The sequence below is a fragment of the Marmota flaviventris genome, chromosome 2 (genome assembly GCF_047511675.1).
Source record: "Marmota flaviventris isolate mMarFla1 chromosome 2, mMarFla1.hap1, whole genome shotgun sequence".
In the NCBI taxonomy this organism is placed as follows: Eukaryota; Metazoa; Chordata; class Mammalia; order Rodentia; family Sciuridae; genus Marmota; species Marmota flaviventris.
Genome location: NC_092499.1, coordinates 59,951,238 through 59,971,478, shown reverse-complemented (window position 1 = coordinate 59,971,478; position 20,241 = coordinate 59,951,238).

Sequence of the window (20,241 nt, the reverse complement as noted above, 5' to 3'; positions counted from 1 at the left end):
TCTAGAAAAACTTATAGAGTATCCTTTTCCAATAAATTGGTCTCAATGAGATTATTGCCAGAATCCTTCCTTTCTACTGTGTTAGTCCAAGTCCTCTGGTAAATCAATGCCAAGACTGGGTTGGTATGCAATGAATTTATTAGGGACTAAAACACCTCTGAGAGAAAATAGGGAGCTTGCTGGTGAGGTTCAGAGAGCTTCCAGACAGCAATTCAGGTCTGATTTCCAAAGAAAGAGAGAGAGCTAGTGGAGAAAGAAAGGGAGGGAGAGAGAGAGAGAGGAGGAAGAAGGGAGGATTGGGTGGAAGTATGCTGGACTATTGAACAGTTCTAACAAGGGTGTAGCAATGACACTGGGGAGTCATCAAGCCAAAGGTGTCCTTTGGAGGACTCCTACATTTCCAAAGAATGGTCTTCTTTTATTACCTCTGCCAGGCCCAGCATTGGCTGGGAGCAGTGGCCTTGATGCAAACATGGTGATGGATCTCAGAGCACAGTAGCTCAACTGTACTTCCTGCCCTCAGATTCTTATGACTTCCACTCTCTGGAATAACTCCTAGTCTGAGGTAAGGTATATTTCCTAGGAACTCATTCCTCTGAATTGCCATCTTCATAGTGTTAGACCTGGTCAAGCCAGAAAGTTCAATGGGTCTGTATAAGAACACACATGGTGACATATTGTTAGCTGACAGATGCACAATGATAATAACCTGGAAAACCTGGTTCAAATTTAGATTTCTCAGACTTCTTCACACCAGAGAGAGTGCTGTCTTGTCACACCACACTCCTTCAGCCCTCCCTAGCTACATCTTTACCCCAAGAAGACTCTTAGTCATGTGTTTGAGAATTGCAGCCTGTACATCCAAACCCATTCATATCATCCTACCCTCTGCTTGGATCTTAGGGGCAGGCATTGATCATCACAGCATAACATAATGGAGAATTTGTTTTACTGTATCCCTAACTGGATTATAAAGCCTATGAGGGCAGTACTCTGACTCCTGGCTCACAGAAACTGTGAGATAATGAGTGTATGTTATTTTAAGCAGCTAAGTTTTGGGTGATATGCAGGCAGGGACTGCAGTAATTCATTCTTTTAGCACTTGGGTGTACAAATAAATGTTTCCTAAAGAATAAATTTATTAAATGCTTATTGTGTGTCCAATGAAGACTTATTTTGAGTGTCCAACTTAAGAGACAAAATTCCTAGTAAACCAATAGTATAGGAGATTAACTGTGGAGCTACTGCTGGGGGCAGGTAGTGAGATCTGAATGTTGTATCATCCAGGAGGATATAAAGATTATAGTTAATGAGATTGTTATTTGTAGAAAAGCTCTATGTTTGGATGCTTACCTGCTAGTGTTGTATATTCCTCCTATAAGCCGATGAGAGATGGAGAAGAAAAGAAACAAAATGAAAACCAAGTAGACAGAGGACTCTAGTTCCAGGGAGCTAATACTAAATGTCTTCTGCTGTGAAAGCTAGGAGTGAACTCTTAATAAGCTCCTGGAGTTTCATGAGGGTGGTGGAATTAGCTTTGTGTGGCTGCTCCTTGGTACCTATTCACCAGGAGCATCCTTGCTTTTGATGCTTGAGAAAGACTGAACAGCCTCAAAGCTAAAAGATGTCAGCTTTAAAGTCAGGGAGTTGTTCCCCTTCAGAGGTTGGGATGTTGAACAAAGATAATTGCTGTATAATGTATTTATTTTGATGATTATGAATTTCCTAAAGGTTGACCTGGGTGCCTTATATTTTTTTTATCTTAGACTTTGTTTCTAATCTGAGACCTTCTCAAGCAATTATCAGAAAATGTCTTGATTTTACAGCCCAATTTGTGTACCAATCTCTCACAATTTAAGATGTTCTGTTGAAACCTTTGTGGTAGCAGCTGGGTCAAAACTCTGAACCCTGAATAACTGAAGTCAGTGTCCTCATGGGAAAGAAAAATGGAAATACACTTTAGTCAATGAAAACAGAGAGAAAGAAAAATCCACTGCTCCCTAATGGAGTACTTGCCTTTTGTAGAGATGTCTGGAAATAACCTACTGGGCTTTGACTCCCATTCTAAGTTCAAACATGATGCTCATGGTATAAATTACAAGGCTTTTATTGTGTCATTTTTATGAAGGGGAATGATACATACTATGCTTTAAATTATAGTAATGACCTGCTTATTCAGAGGTGAAATTTCTGACAACTTCTACCCTTGGGAATGCAGTACAAACTTAGAAGTAAGAAAAAGCATCCTTTAAGGCTGACATTGTGGCTACAAAGGCATGCACTTAACTCAGGGCCGGGGCTTTATTGACTTTTCTTTAGCACACAATTTTTTAACAAGCTTGGTTTTTCTGGTTTCCCAGCTCATAGCAGGCAAGAAACTGCAAACTAGAAAAGAGGCAAAGAAGGGATTGTTGGAGGTGGCCATCAATATCACAGGGATGACTGACAGTCTGACAGAAGAGGCAGAAAAAGGAAACTAAAAAGCATTTACAGAAATAATTACCACCGGGCCAATAAGGATCCCACATTATCCAGAAAATACACAATTATGTTCAGCATCCCCTGCTGAAGAAGTAGTCATGTGTAGCAGTGTAATACTTTGATATTAAACTATGTGCTTTTCCAATTCCTTCTACCCCTTCGTTTTTCCTTATCATCAAAACAGCAGTGAAAGTTATCTATATTGCTCTGCTATGCAGACTAGAGATGGTACAGAAAGAAAAGAGTCAAATTCTTGTCCTTTGAGCTCTTGTGCCTACTTTTGTATATCTATAGCAGAGATAAAAGTCTTAAAAGCTATAGCTTTCAATTGAAAGAGCCAGGGACTCAGGTTAGAAAAACAAATTTCATGAATTTAAAAATCTTGACTTTAAATAGTGGGAGATGAAGTTTGGAAGATTTAGAGCATACCATTCGGACCATAGCCCTTAGTGTGGGCAGTATAGCTTATAAGGTAAATACCTTTGTCCTGGTTAGAGGGGATGAGAATGGAAGGAGGTTGTGATTTAGATACTTCCCAGGTCTCTGAGAAGGGTCCAGTACCTACTCAGTGCCTTTGTTACTCCTGGTGGAAGGAGTAGTGATTAAAATCTCAGATAGATTTAAGGGGCCTGAGAGCAGTGTCTTTTCCCCCAGGGTGTAGCTTATGAATAATAAGAGACTCTTAGGTAAACTATGTGTCCACTAGGAGAACAGGATGATAAAATAGTATTAGATTGGTGGATATTGCAGGATATAAGTCTTTGGGGACTGTCTAGTGTAAGAATCCATCAGAAAGATTTTTATGACCCACCCCCACCAGGCGCCTCCCAAGTACTTCCCTGGAGTGGCCTAATTGAGCTTGTTACCACTCAATGTACTTCTAGACATCAGAAGGCAAAGTGTGTGGTCCTGGCTGCCACAGGTTAGAGCCAGAAGCCATGAAGATAAGTTAAAGTGGTAAGATAAGCATGTGAGGTGATGGCTATGTTAATTAGCTTGATATGATCATTCCATAATATAAGCATATGCCAAAATATCACGTGATACTCCAAGAAGATCTGCCATTATTATTTGCAGATAATAAGAATTAAAAGGGTAGTAAGTGCAAGTCATGGGGAATGCACCTCCCTGTGCTCTACTGTTTGGAGTCCAGCACTCTGTGAGAAGGAGAGGAAGTACATGAGCCGAGAGTTCTGAATGGGCTGAGGAGTTGCTTAGAACAGACTGAATTTCAACGGGGAAACACTGAGTTACCTTTAACTGGCCAAGGTGAAGAAACAGGGGCTCATGAGATACATTTAGCAATAGAGAGGTAAAGAATATTATAAATTTTTCATATCCAATTAGGTAGTAAAAAATACAAAAAGCATTTAAAAGGGTTAAAATGAAAAAAAAAGTTTGGCATGTAAAAGAAACTAAACTTGTTATAACATCTTCTCATAATGTCACTATGTCACAGAATCAAAAACAAACACAAATCTTTCATAGATGACAAAATAACAATATTTTTTTATTTTTATAGAAGCCCACCCTTACTTTTCTATAGCAAAGCCCAAAGAAATTGGCCTTAAAGAAAAACAAAACAAAACAAAGAAAACGAATCTTATGAAAATAAGAGGGAGATCACTAAGGTAGAAGAAGTGGGGAAATTAGAAAGGGTAAGGGGAGGCACTGTGGAGAGCCACTGATCAAATTATGTGCATATATGCATATGCCACAAAGAAACACCCACTGTTCTCTACAATTCATTTACACCAATTAAAAACAAAACAAAACAAAACAAAAAAACATGGTTCATTTCTCTGAAGGGGAAAGCTTCCAGACCACAGGTGGTTAAAAGTGCTGCAGCACCATAGTGCATGTGATGCAAGCAGTAAGAATACTGATTGTGTCCTCGAAAGGAGGCATACTGTCACTGGTTTTCCTCTGAAGTTGCAAGGATATGCATCTCAGTCGATCGATTCTCTGCGCACATAGTCTTGCAAAGGAATGCATTTTCTCAGTTACTCATAGTCTCTTGGTCCTCTTCCGCTCAGTAGCAGTTTTCATACATGATTAGCACTCAGAGAGCATTTTCCACATTAACCTTGTGATGTCTGATAGGGAGGACAGAGACAGATACTGCCTTGCTGAAATGTGTACACATAATCCATAATGAATAACTGCAGTTCCTCGGTGACCATGACGGGGCATCACCAGCAAAGAGAGGTCCAACTTGAGGAAGGTGCTGAGTCCTAAAGAGCATCATTTCACGATCTGGCTAAGCACACAATTTAAAACCCCATTGAAGAGCTTCCCTATTTGGGCCAGCAAAGGCCTCTGATTACTGTTCCCATGCTGAGTTGTTCCTGAGGAGACTCAGCTGCAGATGCCCTTAATATCCCCTTCTCATGGCACATCAGTTTAGGTTACGCTGAACGCTGTCTTGTGTTCTGATCATGGAGCCTGTTCAATTATCATTATGACTGCCTAGGTTAATCAGTTCTGAAATCCTAAACTTGAATTTTATTTTGTTTTCTTAAAATATAACTAAACCAGACAAAAATTGCTCTCTTGAATTAGTTTGACTTTTCCCCATCCACACATCAAAATACAATGCCTTGTTGGCAGTTGGATATACTTACCATTTTACCAAGTACTGGAAATTATACAGAATTTAAGCTTATGAGAAAGCAACAGCATCACCTTTGCTGACTATGTTCTTTCATCATTTTGAACACTAATATGGAGGCCTTCATATATTACTGTTTACTTAGAATTGAAGTCTTCCTTCAGGAATTACTTTGCAAATGAATAACACCTATTACGGTACTGATTTTCCTACTTCTTTGCTATCATCATAATGGAGTCAAGTACGAATCAAGCATCCTGTTATTTTACTACTATTGATGTGTTTAGGTAGCATTGTCCTTGTTCAATATTTCATTAAGAATAAAATTCTTAATGGTTAAGATTAGAATTGTTCTTACCCATTATTTATTACTAGAACATTGTGATATCCTATAAAATGTAAAGTTCTGTGTGAGAATCAGTGTGAAAATGTAAGTTCTGATTTATTAGATCTTGAATAGGGCCACTGGTTCTATATGTCCAGCAAGTTCTTAGGTGATACAGATGTTCCATGGCTTAAATGACTTTGTGGTAGGAGAAGGATTGGGGAAACTATAACAGTCCCATATATTTATATGCAGTATTTTACCCTTATTTGAGGTAGGGTGTGGTCTTATTCCTCCAAGCCTCTTCCTACGAAGTTGCTATAATCTGTAGTGCATGGTATGTAGCTATAGTATATGATAGGAAAAGCCCCAATATCAGCTCTCACTAATGCTGCATTAATGTTGTGGGGCCCATATAAACTCTTTACATTTCCTTAGAAATCTTTGCGTAGGTAGAGTTGGCCTGCCTTGGACATGTTGGATTTCATTCTTATTTCTTCAGCAGATTTTCTCATTGACATCCAGGATACTAAAACTTTTGCCTTGATTAATAAGCAATTGCACATGAAACTTTCAACTACTCAGGAGCATAACACAGATAAAAGAATGAACACACTTAGCTCATCAAATCCTTATTGACTGCTTTCTTTATACCAAACCTCATAGAACCTAGAGATGAAAGAGATGAAATATGTGAGATATGGCAATATTCATATAAATCCATTATATGGATAAATGACACATATATTTACCAACTCTTATTAAAACTTACACCTGGCAATAATTGTTATCTGATATTATTCTAATGATAACTGAAAAAATGCCATTTCTAAAAATATCTATTTTATTGTTCTTCACCTACATAAAGTGTTTCCTCCATCAATCACTCATGTGTCACTGGATTTCAGATTGAATAACTTGACTCAACAAATGGGGCAATCTAAGTTTTTACTTTTCAGGTAAAGTTAATCTATCCCCATCTTTAAAACTAGACTTAATAAGTTTCTTGTCACCCTAATTACCTGGCATATGTACATGTGTTTGTATGTTTGTTGATGTACACATTTGGGTATTACAAAAAAACCACAGGTATACCTGGAGCCCAATTAGAGCAAATCATATTCTACTATTTTGGAGTTATGTAAAAATGTAACCTGATAAATATAATTAAAAATAATTTTAAAAAAGAAGAACAAGGGCTGGGGTTGTGGCTCAGTGGTAGAGCTCTCACCTTGCATGTGTGAAATACTGAGTTCTATCCTCAGCACCACATAAAATCAAATGAGTAAAATTAAGGTATTGTGTCCACTTGCAACTATTTTTTTTTTAAAAGAACAAGCTTATGAAGATGGTACAAAGTTTGAAGTTACTTTGTTTTCTACAAATTAATCTTTTGTGATCGGTAAACTCATCAATATTTTCTGGGACATCTACAGTGTCAATAGCTGCTCTGAGGAACAAATTGGTGTGGTAATTGATGTTTTCTTTTCAAAACATTAGCTTTCTGAGCTGAATTCAATTTCAGTAACATTTAAAAATAATTTCATAGGCAAATCTGTGTTAGATACTTCTTTATAAAAGAGAAGACATGGTTCTTTCCTCCCAAAATTCAGCCAAAGATGCTGACTTTATCATTGGGTTGTCTCAGTCTGTTCGTGAAGCTATAACAAAATGCCATAGACTAGGTAATTTATAAATAATAGGAATTGATTTCTCCCAGTTTTGGCAACTGGGACATTATGATTAAGGACCTGGCTGAGTTGGTGTCTGGTAAGGGCTTGCTTTCTGCTTCCGAGATAATGCCATGTTGCTGCCTCTTCACATGACAGAAGGGGCAAAAAAGGGGACAAATACTATGTCCTCACATGGCTGAAGAACAGAAGGGCAGCTTTCTAAAGCATTTTTTATAAAGGCATTAGTCCCTTTGCTTTGCCCTCCTAATTTAATCAATTCCCATAGACCCAACTCTTGATACCACCACAATGGGGGTTAAATTTCAACATGAACTGGGCATATTGGCACATGCCTATAATTGCAGGGGGCTTGGGAGGCTGATGCATGAGGATTGCAAATTCAAAGCCAGCCTTGTCAAGGTAGAGAAGCTCTGAGCAACTTAGCAAAACTCTGTCTCTAAATAAAAAAAATATAGGGCTGGGGTTGTGGCTTTAGTGGTAGAGCTCTTGCCTAGCATGTGTGAGGTATTGGGTTCAATCCTCAGCACCTCATGTAAACAAATAAATAAACAAAATAAAGGCATCCTGTCCATTTACAACTAAAAATATTAAAATAAAAAAGGTGGAGGTGCTGGAGATAAGGTTCAGTGGCTAAGCAGTCCTGGGTTCAATTCCCGGTATCCCAAAAAACAAAAATAAAAATAAAAATAAAATTTAAAAAAATCACCACAAAGTTTGGAGGGACACAAACATAGCAGGGGTCACTAAACTCTGTCTAAGTGCTTGTTTATTTTGTAATATAACAAAAAGAAATCTGCCTACTGCAGAGGATAAATAAGATTGTACTTGTTCAAGTTGTTTCATTCAACGATCATTTGTCCTCCCTCACTTCATATTCTATCTTCATGCATGCAGATCTCTAATACTGAAGTTTGGAGCCACTGATTCTTAGAGGTGAGGGATGTGGTCTGTCCCTCCTTTTCCCATCTCCTTGAGCAGCAGTGATAATCCAAATATTCTTTAGGCCCTGCTGCTGATTGTCAGTGAGAAACCATTGCATAAAATATGGTGCAGTGACTTGCCCTTTTTCTTTTTTTTTTTAATTGTATAAAAAACATAAACTTTACTATCTTAACCGTGTTTAAATTTAAAGTGCTATAGTGTTAACTCTGTGCATAATGTTGTGGAGCCGCTCTCTCGACAACTTTGTCATCTTGTCTATCTGAAACTCTATTCCCATTGCTCCATCCCCACTACCATCCCCTACCACCCACCATTCTACTTCCTGTTTCTAAGCATTTGAATATCTTAGACTGCATATAAGTGGAATCAAGCAGTATTTTTTTTTTTTTTTTTTTGTGGCTGGCTTATTTCATTTTGCATAATACCCTGAAGATTCATCCATGTCCTGGCTTATAGCAGGAAGTCCTTTCTAAAGACTGAATAATATTTCATTGTATGGGTATACCATGTTATCTTTATCCATTCAACCATCAAGAGATATTTAGATTATTTCTATTTTTTGGTGAAGAATGCTGCTATGTACATGGGCGTGAATATATTTATTTGAATCCTATTTTCAATCCTTTTGGATATATACCCAGAAGTATAATTGCTAAATTGATCATAAGCTTTTACATTTTTATTTTTTTGTGGAAATTCTGCACTATTTTTCATAACAACTGAACCATTTTATATTATTGTTGTTATCATGCACAACAGTTTCTCCATATCTTCAGCAATACTTATTTTTTCTTTCTTTTTTTTTTTTGAGAGAGAGAGAGAGAGAGCGAGAGAGAGAGAGAGAGAGAGAGAGAGAGAAAGATAATTTTTTAATATTTATTTATTTTAGTTTTAGTTTTTGGTGGACACAACATCTTTATTTTATTTTTATGTGGTGCTGAGGATCGAACCCAGTGCCCCATGCATGCCACATGAGCACGCTACCTCTTGAGCCATATTCCCAGCCCTTCTTTCTTTTTTAAAAGAATAGTGGCTATCCTAGTGGTTGTGGATGATTTATTATTGTTGTTTTGATTTATATTAACATATGAACATCTTTTCGTATGCTGATTGGTCATTTGTATAGCAGAAATATCTATTCAAATCCTTCGACAGGTTCTTAACAATTTCCTTTTAATAAATTTGTTGTTGTTTAGTTATAGATATTCTTTCTATAGCCCAGATTTTAACGTTTTATCAGATATATGATTTCAATATATTCTCTTCCTTTACATTCTGCTGGTTGTTTTCTTAGTGAATAGATGTTTTTAAGTTTGATGCAGCCATGTTTCTTTCTTTTTTACTTCTATTACCTGTGGTTTTCTTCTGTCTTCTAAGGTGAAAATGTGGTATTGCTGACTCTAAGATGGTATTTGGATATTGATCAAGAAAAACAGTTTATTGATGTTGAATTTCTCAGTTCACAGGCCCATGATATTTTGACACCATTTTTTCATTATATATTTAATTTTCCTTAATGACAGTTTAGCAAGTCTTCTGTAAGATCCTAATGTGCTAGTCAGCTTTTAGTCACTGTGACAAAATACCTGAGAAAAACAACTTAAAGGAGAAAAAGATTTATTTGGGTTCATTGTTTCCAAGGTTTTAGTCCATGGTTGGACGGCTCCATTGCTAGGGGCCTGCAGTGAAGCAGAACTCATGGAGGAGAGGGCATGGGAGAGCAGAGCTTTTACCTCATAGAGTCTGAGAGAGGGAGGGGGAGAGAAAAAGAGAGGAGAAGGGACCTGGGACTAGATGAGTCCCCCAGGGTACACCTCTAAGATCCCACTCCCTTCAACTAGGTGCTACGTCCTATAGTTTCTATTATCTCTCAATAGTCCATTCAGATTATGAACCCATCAATAGATTAGGTTAATCCATTAATGAAGTCAGAACCCTCATGGTCAATAACTTCCTAAAGGCCCTACCTCTGCACAGTGCTACATTGAAGATTAAGCCACTGTTCAACACATGAGCCTTTGGGCGACAAACCAAATCCAACCCACATCACCTTGGAAGGACTTTCTTTTGTTTAGTGGTCAAGAGTAGACATATATTTCTGCTGAAACTATATTGTCAGATGAGGATTGGGTCAGAAGACTTTAATGTTTCTTTCAGCTATAACATCTGGTTACTGTCTATATACAGCGGCAAAATTCAATCAAGGGAAGGACTTCTCCCAAAGTCAATTAATGGGCCATGGCAAATAGACCAGATGTCACAGTGGAGTTGCATGTTGTCTCTCTATTGACTGGAGTTGGAAACAAAGCTGCTTAATGCAGTTTAAGAAGTTGTCATTGCAAGCAGGGTTTTGTTGGGTTTACTAAACGTATTGACTGTAGGATATAAGTAAATCCCTTGCAAACAGATTTAAATGCATTGCAATTATAAAAGTGGCCATCCATTTTTCTCTCTAATCTCAGGAGAGAGGAAGTAGCAGCTGGTGCTGCCATTTGCGTCAAAGAAAAGAAGCTTACAGTGTCACCTCTGCTTCCCTTCATCACCTCCTTTTTTAACAGTGCCCCTCAATCACTGCATTGATGTGAAAAGCAAGGAATACTATGGTCTGTTAGTCACCGATTCACCATAAAAATAATTAAAAACTCCGAGGATAAACGAAAACTCTGTAATTAGCCTTTTATATGATTAAGGTGGACCCAACCATTTGTTCACCCATCCTGCTGTGTGACAAATACCAGAACACACCAATGAGCCTATATGAGCATCCCATAATGAAGTACTAGACAGCGAACTTGGTCTAGGCTTGGAAGTCCTTGCTTAAGCAATGACATTGCTATAGTCAACTATATATCAACACCACTGATCTCACTTTAAAAAAAAAAAAATTGTCACTGAAAAAATTGGTCAAACACCTCTTGACATTCTTCTAGAAAGTCTATCCTTAATTGGGCCCTGCTCTTCAACATCTAAAGTTTTCTCACGCTTTCAGCCACAAAGTTCCTCCTGCTTCCATAACCCTTCCTTCTGCTTCCTGTGTCATCTGGCTGCTTTCATGGTTTCAAAGTTGGCTGGCAAATTAAAGATAGGGCTGTTCCTATGTTCCCACTATCTGCAGGATGGTAGACAGTAAGTACAGAACACGTTTAAATTGCTTAGTTTAGTGTACCAGTGTATTCACAGATGTCACTCTAAAATATTCCCATCCAATAACAATAGTAGAGAATGATTTCATGTGAAAAACTACCTAGAAATTTAAAGACACCCCATTAAAAAAAAGAGATTTGGTTTTTTACATTCCAATGGCAAAGCATATTAGATTGGCTTTAGTTACACAAAAGAAAATATTTTACCAGAAAGGTAAAGAAAAGTGATCGAGAAAATACGATTTGAGGAAATATTTAGTACCTGTTATAAAATCACTCTTCTGATGATGAAAACACTTTATGGGGAACAAATGGAAGAAAATGAGGGCTGCAATGAAATAAGAACATAGACAAATCTGCATTGAAACTCTATTAACAAGATGAAGTGTGGTCCAGGTGTCTTACAGCTGCCAACAGTGCAATTTTTCTTAGCTCTTAGAATACTGCTTGAATGCTTGTTATACTGAAAAACCTCTAAAAGGAAGTTAGTGGGACTGACAGCTTATGGAAAATAACCCCTGGAGGTAACACAATTCATAATCTTTAAACCAAAGGATTCACCACTTGATTTGTGATTTAACCCACATTTTAAATTTCAGTAACAGAAAATATGGCTTAGAGATTATATTCTTTTTCTTTTAAAATAGTTATACATTCACAAATGGTTGCAAATAAATATTGAAGGAAGACCCAAGTCTCCTTCCCCAGCTTTCCCAAATGACAGTTAACACTTTACACAACTGTAGTACAATCTCAAAGTGAAGAAACTGGCATTGCTACATCTAGAGAGCTGATTTAGATTGTACCAGTTATGCATGCAAGGAGGCTTAAAATATTTTAAATTTTTTATTTAATTATAATTCTTTTGTGGTCTGCATCTAGAGCTTTGAAACCTAAGAATCACAGTGTCTAAAATGTTGAAAAGCAAGATTTTTATATTCTTGTCCTGAAAGAAGCTAAACAGAAAGTGGTATGGTTATCTCACAAAGTCTAGCTCCTGCCAAGTCTTCAGTCAGAATGGACTGGCAGCAAGGCTTCTCTGATTTGATGCTGAATGACAGCCAAAATTGTAATAGCATCTTTTTATTCATTAGATTAAGTTTATTTCAACGAAGAAGGGGAAAGGACAACTTGTCTTTGATAGTGTTCATGAAAATATGTGCATATGTAGTATTAGTCATTCAGACAAACTATTTTGGTTTTCATTTTAAAAAATGTGCTCATTATTTTGCTGAATGGTATTGGAATATGCATACATATTTTTTATTTGTACTTTGGTTCAGCTGTTTGTGTTCTGACTTGAGGCTTCTTGGGACCTCACTCGTGTTCTCCCTGTTCCTATTAACATTATCAGATGTGTTCAGCATGGCACACAGTAGGAAAATTGTAAATCTTGTTGCATAGTGAATCATTCTTTTTGTTTCTGATGGTGTCAGATGCCTTGGTTTCCTCTTTCGTAAGTTAGCTACAGACACTGAGCTTTCTCTGGCTCCTGCCCTCTGGTACTGTGGGGCCCAAGCAGGAAGCAGTTTCTTTCCAGAGCAAAGGCTCTTGGCAACAGTCATCTGGGGAGGTTACAGAGCAGCGTGAACCAAGCAGCTTGTGACAAGTTTTTCTGGCTATTTGTTGGTTAACTTATTTGATACGTCTCTCTTTTCTTCACTGATTGATTAATTTCTTCCAACCTTAATGATAAATTTCTCATGATACCAGGTGAATCACTTTACCCCTGTAGAGTTTTCTCCTCTGAAGAGAGAGACTGGGCCAGGTCATTTGAACTTTGTATTTTATACCTTTGTAGTTATGTTGTTAGTTATAACCCTTAAGAACAAAGATAAGTTCTAAAAATTCCTCTCATTAATCGGGAATTGTCTTTATTGGGCAATTACTATATTTTAGAATAAATCTGTACACATACATTAAGGTAATACATGCGTCTTATAAAAAATTCAGATACAAGGGGTTATTTATTTATTTATTTATTTAAGTGAAGTCTTCCATTTCTTCAATTTTCTCATACCATTCTGTTGTCTGGACTTTTAGAAATGAGTAAAGATAATCATATCAAGTGGTTTATAGCTGTGTGATTTATAATTTTCAAATATATATTACATGAATCTAGTAGTTTCAGAGTTAATGCTGCTGAAGTTAAGGAATTAAAATATTGTCACTTAGGTAAGAGAATATTTCTTACTTTGGTTCTCTCTTTTCACTCAGTTGACTGTTTTTATTTCTCTCACAAATTCTATCTTAGCTCTCACCTTTACTTATGCACTGTGGCTCACCTTTTCTCCCTATCTTACCTATTGCTACTTATTTAGATCAAGCAAAATACAGGTACCTAAATTATGAAGCATTTAATAAATAAAAGAATGTAATGTTGTTTAGTTTATTTAGATATGTTTTGTTTATTAATGTTTGCATTTCCCTCTACAAAGTCCCTATCTCTCAACATTGTGAAACTAAGATTGGAACTTTAGTTTGTTTGCTGATTTCTTACAAAGCAAAAACTATTAGTAGCCATGGTCTGGGAAGGTAACAGAATAAACTAAATCATGAAAAATATTTGAAAGTTTAATTAACAACAGAATATAATCTTACCTGTTGCTCTCAACTTAATAACATTTAGCTTTAAGCTATTATTTAAAAAAACATATTAGAGGCTAGAAATAGATAGTAAAAGAAGCACATGTATTGGTGAAACAGTTTTAGAGATTGGGATTATACATCTAGGCCTATTTTAAAACTTGAACCATTCTTATCTCCCCTCTCTCTCCTCTGGAAATATCTAGGAAAAAATACAATATGATGGTTAAGGATGATAGCTGGTGGGCTATCATCCTTAGATGTCACAATTGAGCCTTGCGGGCAGGAATATAGCTTAGTTTAGTTGGCAGAGTGCTTGCCTTGCATGTAGAAGGCCTGGGTTCAATTCCCAGCACCACACACACACACACACACACACACAATAAGATAGCTGGTGTGCTAAGCAGGTAAATTGACCACTTTAGGATTCGATATCCTCATTTGTAAATGGAGATAATGCATTTTCTTTTCCCTCTTGGTATTAGGATTAAAGGTAAAGTGCTTAGCACAGTGATAAAACATTGCGAGTACTAAAAAATGCACAGTGGGTGCTAAACTATTAAATAAACATGCACAAATGGATAAAACACATGAATCCCCTTTAAGGAACTGTAATGAAATCAAAAGCTAGTAGACAGAATATTTATCTATCTACATATCCATAGATATACATTGTTCTAAAAAGTACTTGAAATATATTAGAAATGTATGTGGTGCTATTACAGAGGGGAAATGTGCTAAACTTTGATAGGGAAAAAATAGAGTAAGCTAAACATAAAAGCATCTGATTTATTAATAGAGAACTATAATGATTAGAAAGATCATACAGAGAGAAAAACAATACCATGGATGGAAATATGTGACATATTGGAAAGGAGCCAGTCCTTTAAAGAGAGTGACAAATGTTGCTGGAGAGTGTGTTACAAAGAATGGACAGCAGAGAAATAAATGTTTTGAGTAGGTACAGGAAATATGGTCATATAAGAAAGGTAAAAATTACTGGAAAGTTAGATTAATACTGGAGAAGACACTGACAAACTTATAGACTGAGAGCAAGGACTCAGCATAGAGAAAGAACTTGAATGAGAAGATAAAATGGAGTTGAGTTGCATCCAGAGGTCATAGGAAGGTAAATTAAGAGGTATTGGAAGAGTTGACCATGGAAAAAGGGGGACCTTTCTATTTAAAAATTGATGCAAAAGGAGATAAAGTCAGAGTTAAATTTACAAGTGGAGGGGAGGGAAACTGAATATTGATGGTCATCAATTTTTATTGTTTTCATGTACTATATGGTGAAGACTGTGATTGGTCCTTTGAGGGATCAAAGAAAATGATGGATAGTTAGAAAAACCATTTGGGAAGTCAACCCAAAATGAATGAACAGATTATGAACAACCATGGCAATTTATTTGAAGTTACAAATCGCTTCAAGATAAGGATCATTTCTTAATCTGATAGATTATCTCCAGTTGGCTTTGACATTTCTTGCAAAGACCGCTGTTCAAAGGTGTCATTCTTTTTTAACAAATACTTACTCAGCACTTAGGTAGGCAGGCTCTAAAATCAAAATAACTTACATTGATTGTGTGCTGACTATATGCTAAGCACTTTATATCTGTTGTTCCTCCTAAGAGCCTTTGCAGTAAGTATGTTTTCCTTTTCATATTTCATATAAGAAGTCATTAAAGTCAAAGAAGTAAAGGTCAGCAAACTATGAATTAGCAAAGCAGCATTTGGACCCTGGCAGTCCTGCTTCAGAGCCTCTGTCCTTTAATGCTACATTTCCCTGTCCTGTGTACAGTAAACAAAATGTATATTCTTGTCCTTCAGAGCTTATAGTCTGGGTCAAACAGGAAAACATACACATAAGTAAAAGAATTAAAATTCGTAGCAAATGCTAGGAAGGAATAACTGAAGTGAAGCAGTCGATAATGGGACAAAGTGAAAAAGAGGCATTGACAGGGAATCTGCTTTAGAGAGGGTTTTTAAGGAAGCCTCTCCAAAGTGGATAAATTTAAGGTGAAACCTGAGAGTTTGAGAAAGAGCCAGCCAAGAGAAAAGCAGGAGACAGAACTGTAGGCAGAAGAAACAGACAACCTGGAGAAACTGGGATGGGGGAGAGTTTGGTGTTTTGAAGAACTGAAAGAAGAGTGGAACATGATGAGAGAAGAAATGGTAGGTATGAGATACAGATGGAGGTGAGTAGATGTCACAATTGAGCCTTGCCCGTGGGGATATAGCTTAGCTCAGTGGTACAGCATTCACCTAGCTAGCTCAAGGGCCAGGGCTGGATTTCCCAGCACAGCAAAAACAAAACCAGAAACAATCCACTAAGGCCCTGATGGCCATGGTAAGCAGTTAATTATCTACATGACTATGACAAACAGTTGAATTAACTCAGGGAAATGACACATTTAACTGGTAGGAGCTGCTATGGGAAGCCAGGAAAACTACGATGGTGACCTTGACCAGGTAAAAATTACTAGAAAGTTAGATTAATACTGGAGATGACACTGACAAACTTATAGACTGAGAGCAATGACTCAAAATAGAGATAGAAGTTGAATGAGAAGATAAAAAGGAAGTCAGTTGCATCCAGAGGTCATCATAGGTAATAGCCAGGGTAATAGCCAAGAAGACTGTAAAAAGTCAAATGATGTCAGCTATATGGAAGAAGGAAGACTTGACCAACCTTACAGAGGAGAGGGAGAGGAAAAGGGAGGTCTTAAGGGCGAATTCCAGGGTTTTGGCTTGAGAGACTGGTGAATAGAGGTGCAGTTTCCTAATGTGGGGAAACCAGAGGTATGAAAGGATTTAGAAATATAAATCAAGAGACAATTTTGGGTATGCTGTATTCGGAAACTCTGACACATTCAAGTGGAGACATTATATAGTCATTGAGATATGCGAGTCTAGAACGTGGAAGTAATTCACACAGCTGCTGAATTTCACATTCTGCTGGGAAGTGAGCAATGGATAAATGGTTTTGTTTTATGGCTTTAAAACCATCTATTAAAGTGCATTATTTGTTTCAATAATGACTTCAGGTAGGACCTTATTATCTTTTATTTATTATATATATTTTAATATATCTTTTATTTATTATAAATATATAATATATATCATTTATTTATTTATTTCTTATTATCTTTCCATTAATCAAATAAAATACTGCAAACTATATCATAGTAGTAATGGCTTACTAACTAGAAAGGTGAGAGTGGGGACTAAGCCATGTGAATAAGTAAGACCAAATCATGGCCTGGCTACTTCTCAGCAGGATTTTAAGGGCATATAGGACAACCCTAATGCCACATTCTATATGCTCCATCTCAGGTTCTGGGAAAGAATTTTTCACATTATCACATTACCTATGTATAGCATTTACTGAGCTGGAGAGCATGTTCATCATCTCTGATATTCTTAAATTAAAAAAAAATCACTGACAATTTCTATTTTGCTTCTTTCTATCAAAAAAAGAAAAAATCAATCATTATAAGTATTCATGTATAGATCAAGTATGAAACACAGGGCAGAAAAGTATCTGTGTAGTCACAGTCATCTAGCATTGGTACATCTGCAATGGACAACCACCAATTCACAAATACTTCTGATATTATAAACTCTTTCCTCTTCTGGGGCTCATTCTTTCATGGGGAAGCTCAGATTGTTAGAGAGTTCTTTGGTATTTTTATGCAACTGTTCTTCTGTAGCAATTCTGTAGCAGAAGCCTAGTTTCTTATAACATGAAAATCCTTCATATATCTCTTGTGGTCCTCCTTTGTTTTTGTCCAAACATCCGCATTTTTTTATATCTTCCACGTATATTGTTAGTTCCTTTACTATCTTCCCCTGCAAAGTTTGTCTATAGCCATTACATAGTTAACTATAATAATACACATGTGGTTTCATCAGAATAGAATAAATTGGAATTATTACTTTCCTTACTACAGATATCCTGTTTCTATTAATTCATCTTAAAACTGCATTAGATATTTTGACAGACCTTATATATTGGCTTAAACTTTTAAAAAATGATGGTAATAATGCCAACAAAATATTTTTGCTTCAATGTTGGTCATATGCCAGTTTGCTAAATCTTTTATATGCAATATATTTGGAATTTAAATTTCTAGTCAACCAAAACCCAACGATCTTTTGACAGGCTGCTGCAAGCCACATTTCTCCCAATCTATACTTAAATGTAAAGGTTTTGGACCCAGGAGAAGGAATTTGCATTTTATTTAAAAGTTAATTTATTATGTTTGGCACATGCTTTTAACCCAAATTCAATCTTAAATTCCTTTTATTTATATATTTTAAAATTATTCTTTCTCTACGTTAAGCCATGCTATTAATAAAAAAAAATGAGCAAGACTAGGTCAAGGATGTTGTCATTTACATTATTACTTGAAAAATTTTAGTAGCATGCTCTTAATCTTTAATATGAACCATTTAAAATTAAAGTCACTTAACATTTTTCCTGTCTCCACTCCTGTTCCTTTCCCAGTCTTCCCTATCTCCATAAATAGGTTTACTCTCCTACCTCATAGATAGGTAGGCTCAAGATAACAGCCTAGGAGTTGGCTGTAATTACTTCTCTTTTTTACACCCAATCTATTGAAAAATCCTCGGAACACATTTTGCATAGACTTACTTCTCATTGCCATGATTGCTGCCTTTCTCCAAGCTGCCTTACCTGCTCCTCTGTAACCTGCTTCTCCTGCCCAGAATTGTCTATTTGCCACACTTCAACCAGCATTTCAGGTAGGTCATTGCCCTGATTAAAATCCTCAAATGCCTTTCCATTTCATAGAATAAAATCCACAATCCTTACCGTGTCTGAAGGCACTAAATGGTCTGTGCTTTGACCAAAGGCTACTATTTTCCTTAGTCTTTCTTTTCCTTGAATAAACCAACCTTCTTTTCTTTTGGTCTGCAGTTCTCCTTTCCCTTGTCCTTCACAGTTGTGTATGTGAAGATAGAGGTCTCAGATGGAGTATTCCCAAGCTTTAGGTCTCCAATCAGATATGGCCTCCTAAGAGAGACTGTCCTAACATGCCTCTTTCCGCATCCTTCATGTTCATCTCGTCACTTTGCTTGATTTCTTTGTATCAATGATCACTGTCTGAAATTATTTTGTTTACTTGTCAGTTGTCTGAATTCTCTACTAGTCTAGAAGGCCTTCTAATGTTAGGATTTGTCCTATTTTATTATTATTATTTTTTGGTACTTGGAGTTGAACTCAGGAACATTTGACCATTGAGCCACATCCCCAGCCCTATTTTGTATTTTATTTAGAGATAGGGTCTCACTAAATTGCTTAGTGCCTTGCTTTTGCTGAGGTTGGCTTTGAACTTGCCATCTTCCTACCAGAGCCTCCTGAGCCACTGGGATTACAGGCGTGTGCTGCTGCACCCAGCAGGATTTGTCCCAATTTTGTACCACTTTATCCCTAGTATATATAAGTGACACATAATGGTACTTGGTAAATATGTGTTAAAGAGATAGCAAATTAATTTTGCTAATAGCTAATTCACTTTTTTTCAATCTTGTCCACAGAAAGATTTTGAACTTATCAGAATGTACTTAGTAAATATATTTATATAATCATATATATGATTATATATAATAAATATATAAATGATCAAATTTATAGATTTACCAGTTAGAAACTTTGCTAACAAATAAATGATTTTAAATAGATGTTTTTTCTTAATGAATTCATTAGTCAAGTTATGAATTAAATTAAGGGGATCTATATATGTCCTGAGACTGTATGCAAGTTTTATATACATATGCATATTTTGGAAGATAAATATTCATGTTGTATTTTACTTATCCATTACTTGAACTGTATTTTGAAAAGGTTTGTATCAACCATGAAAGGTCACCAACGTCTGCCTTTCATCATATGGTCCTGCCTAGAATTTAAGTTTATACTCAGTATACTTTACCTCTCATGAAAATGAAAATCACATTTACTGTTTCTAGATTTTCAGCAACTTTTACTCTCTACACAGTTCTCTAAAAATCACCCACTGGAGTTATTCAACTTCAAGTTAAACTTTGCTGGGTAACCTGAGATATAATCCTCAGATCAAGAGATTTGAACTTATTTGTGGCCCATAGGCACTTCCTTACAACCTCTCCTCTCATCTCGAGCTTGAGTTCCCACACGCCAGTGTTTGTTCTACTCACTTGAGTCTAAATATCTTTTCCCTTGACCATAAGGACAAAAGCAGAATAGGAGTTGAGGAGTTCACTTTTCTTTTTGGCATCGATCAACAATGCACCATCAACTTCAAACACCAGGTGGACTCTTTCTTTCTGGAGGTGTTTCTTTCTTTGAACAAGCATATTTGTAGGTAGCACACTAAGAAGTAGATGAAGGAGCCTTTTAAAAAAGGAGGGCAATAGAAGCAATACTGTTGGGGACACACATGAAAGACCACCTAG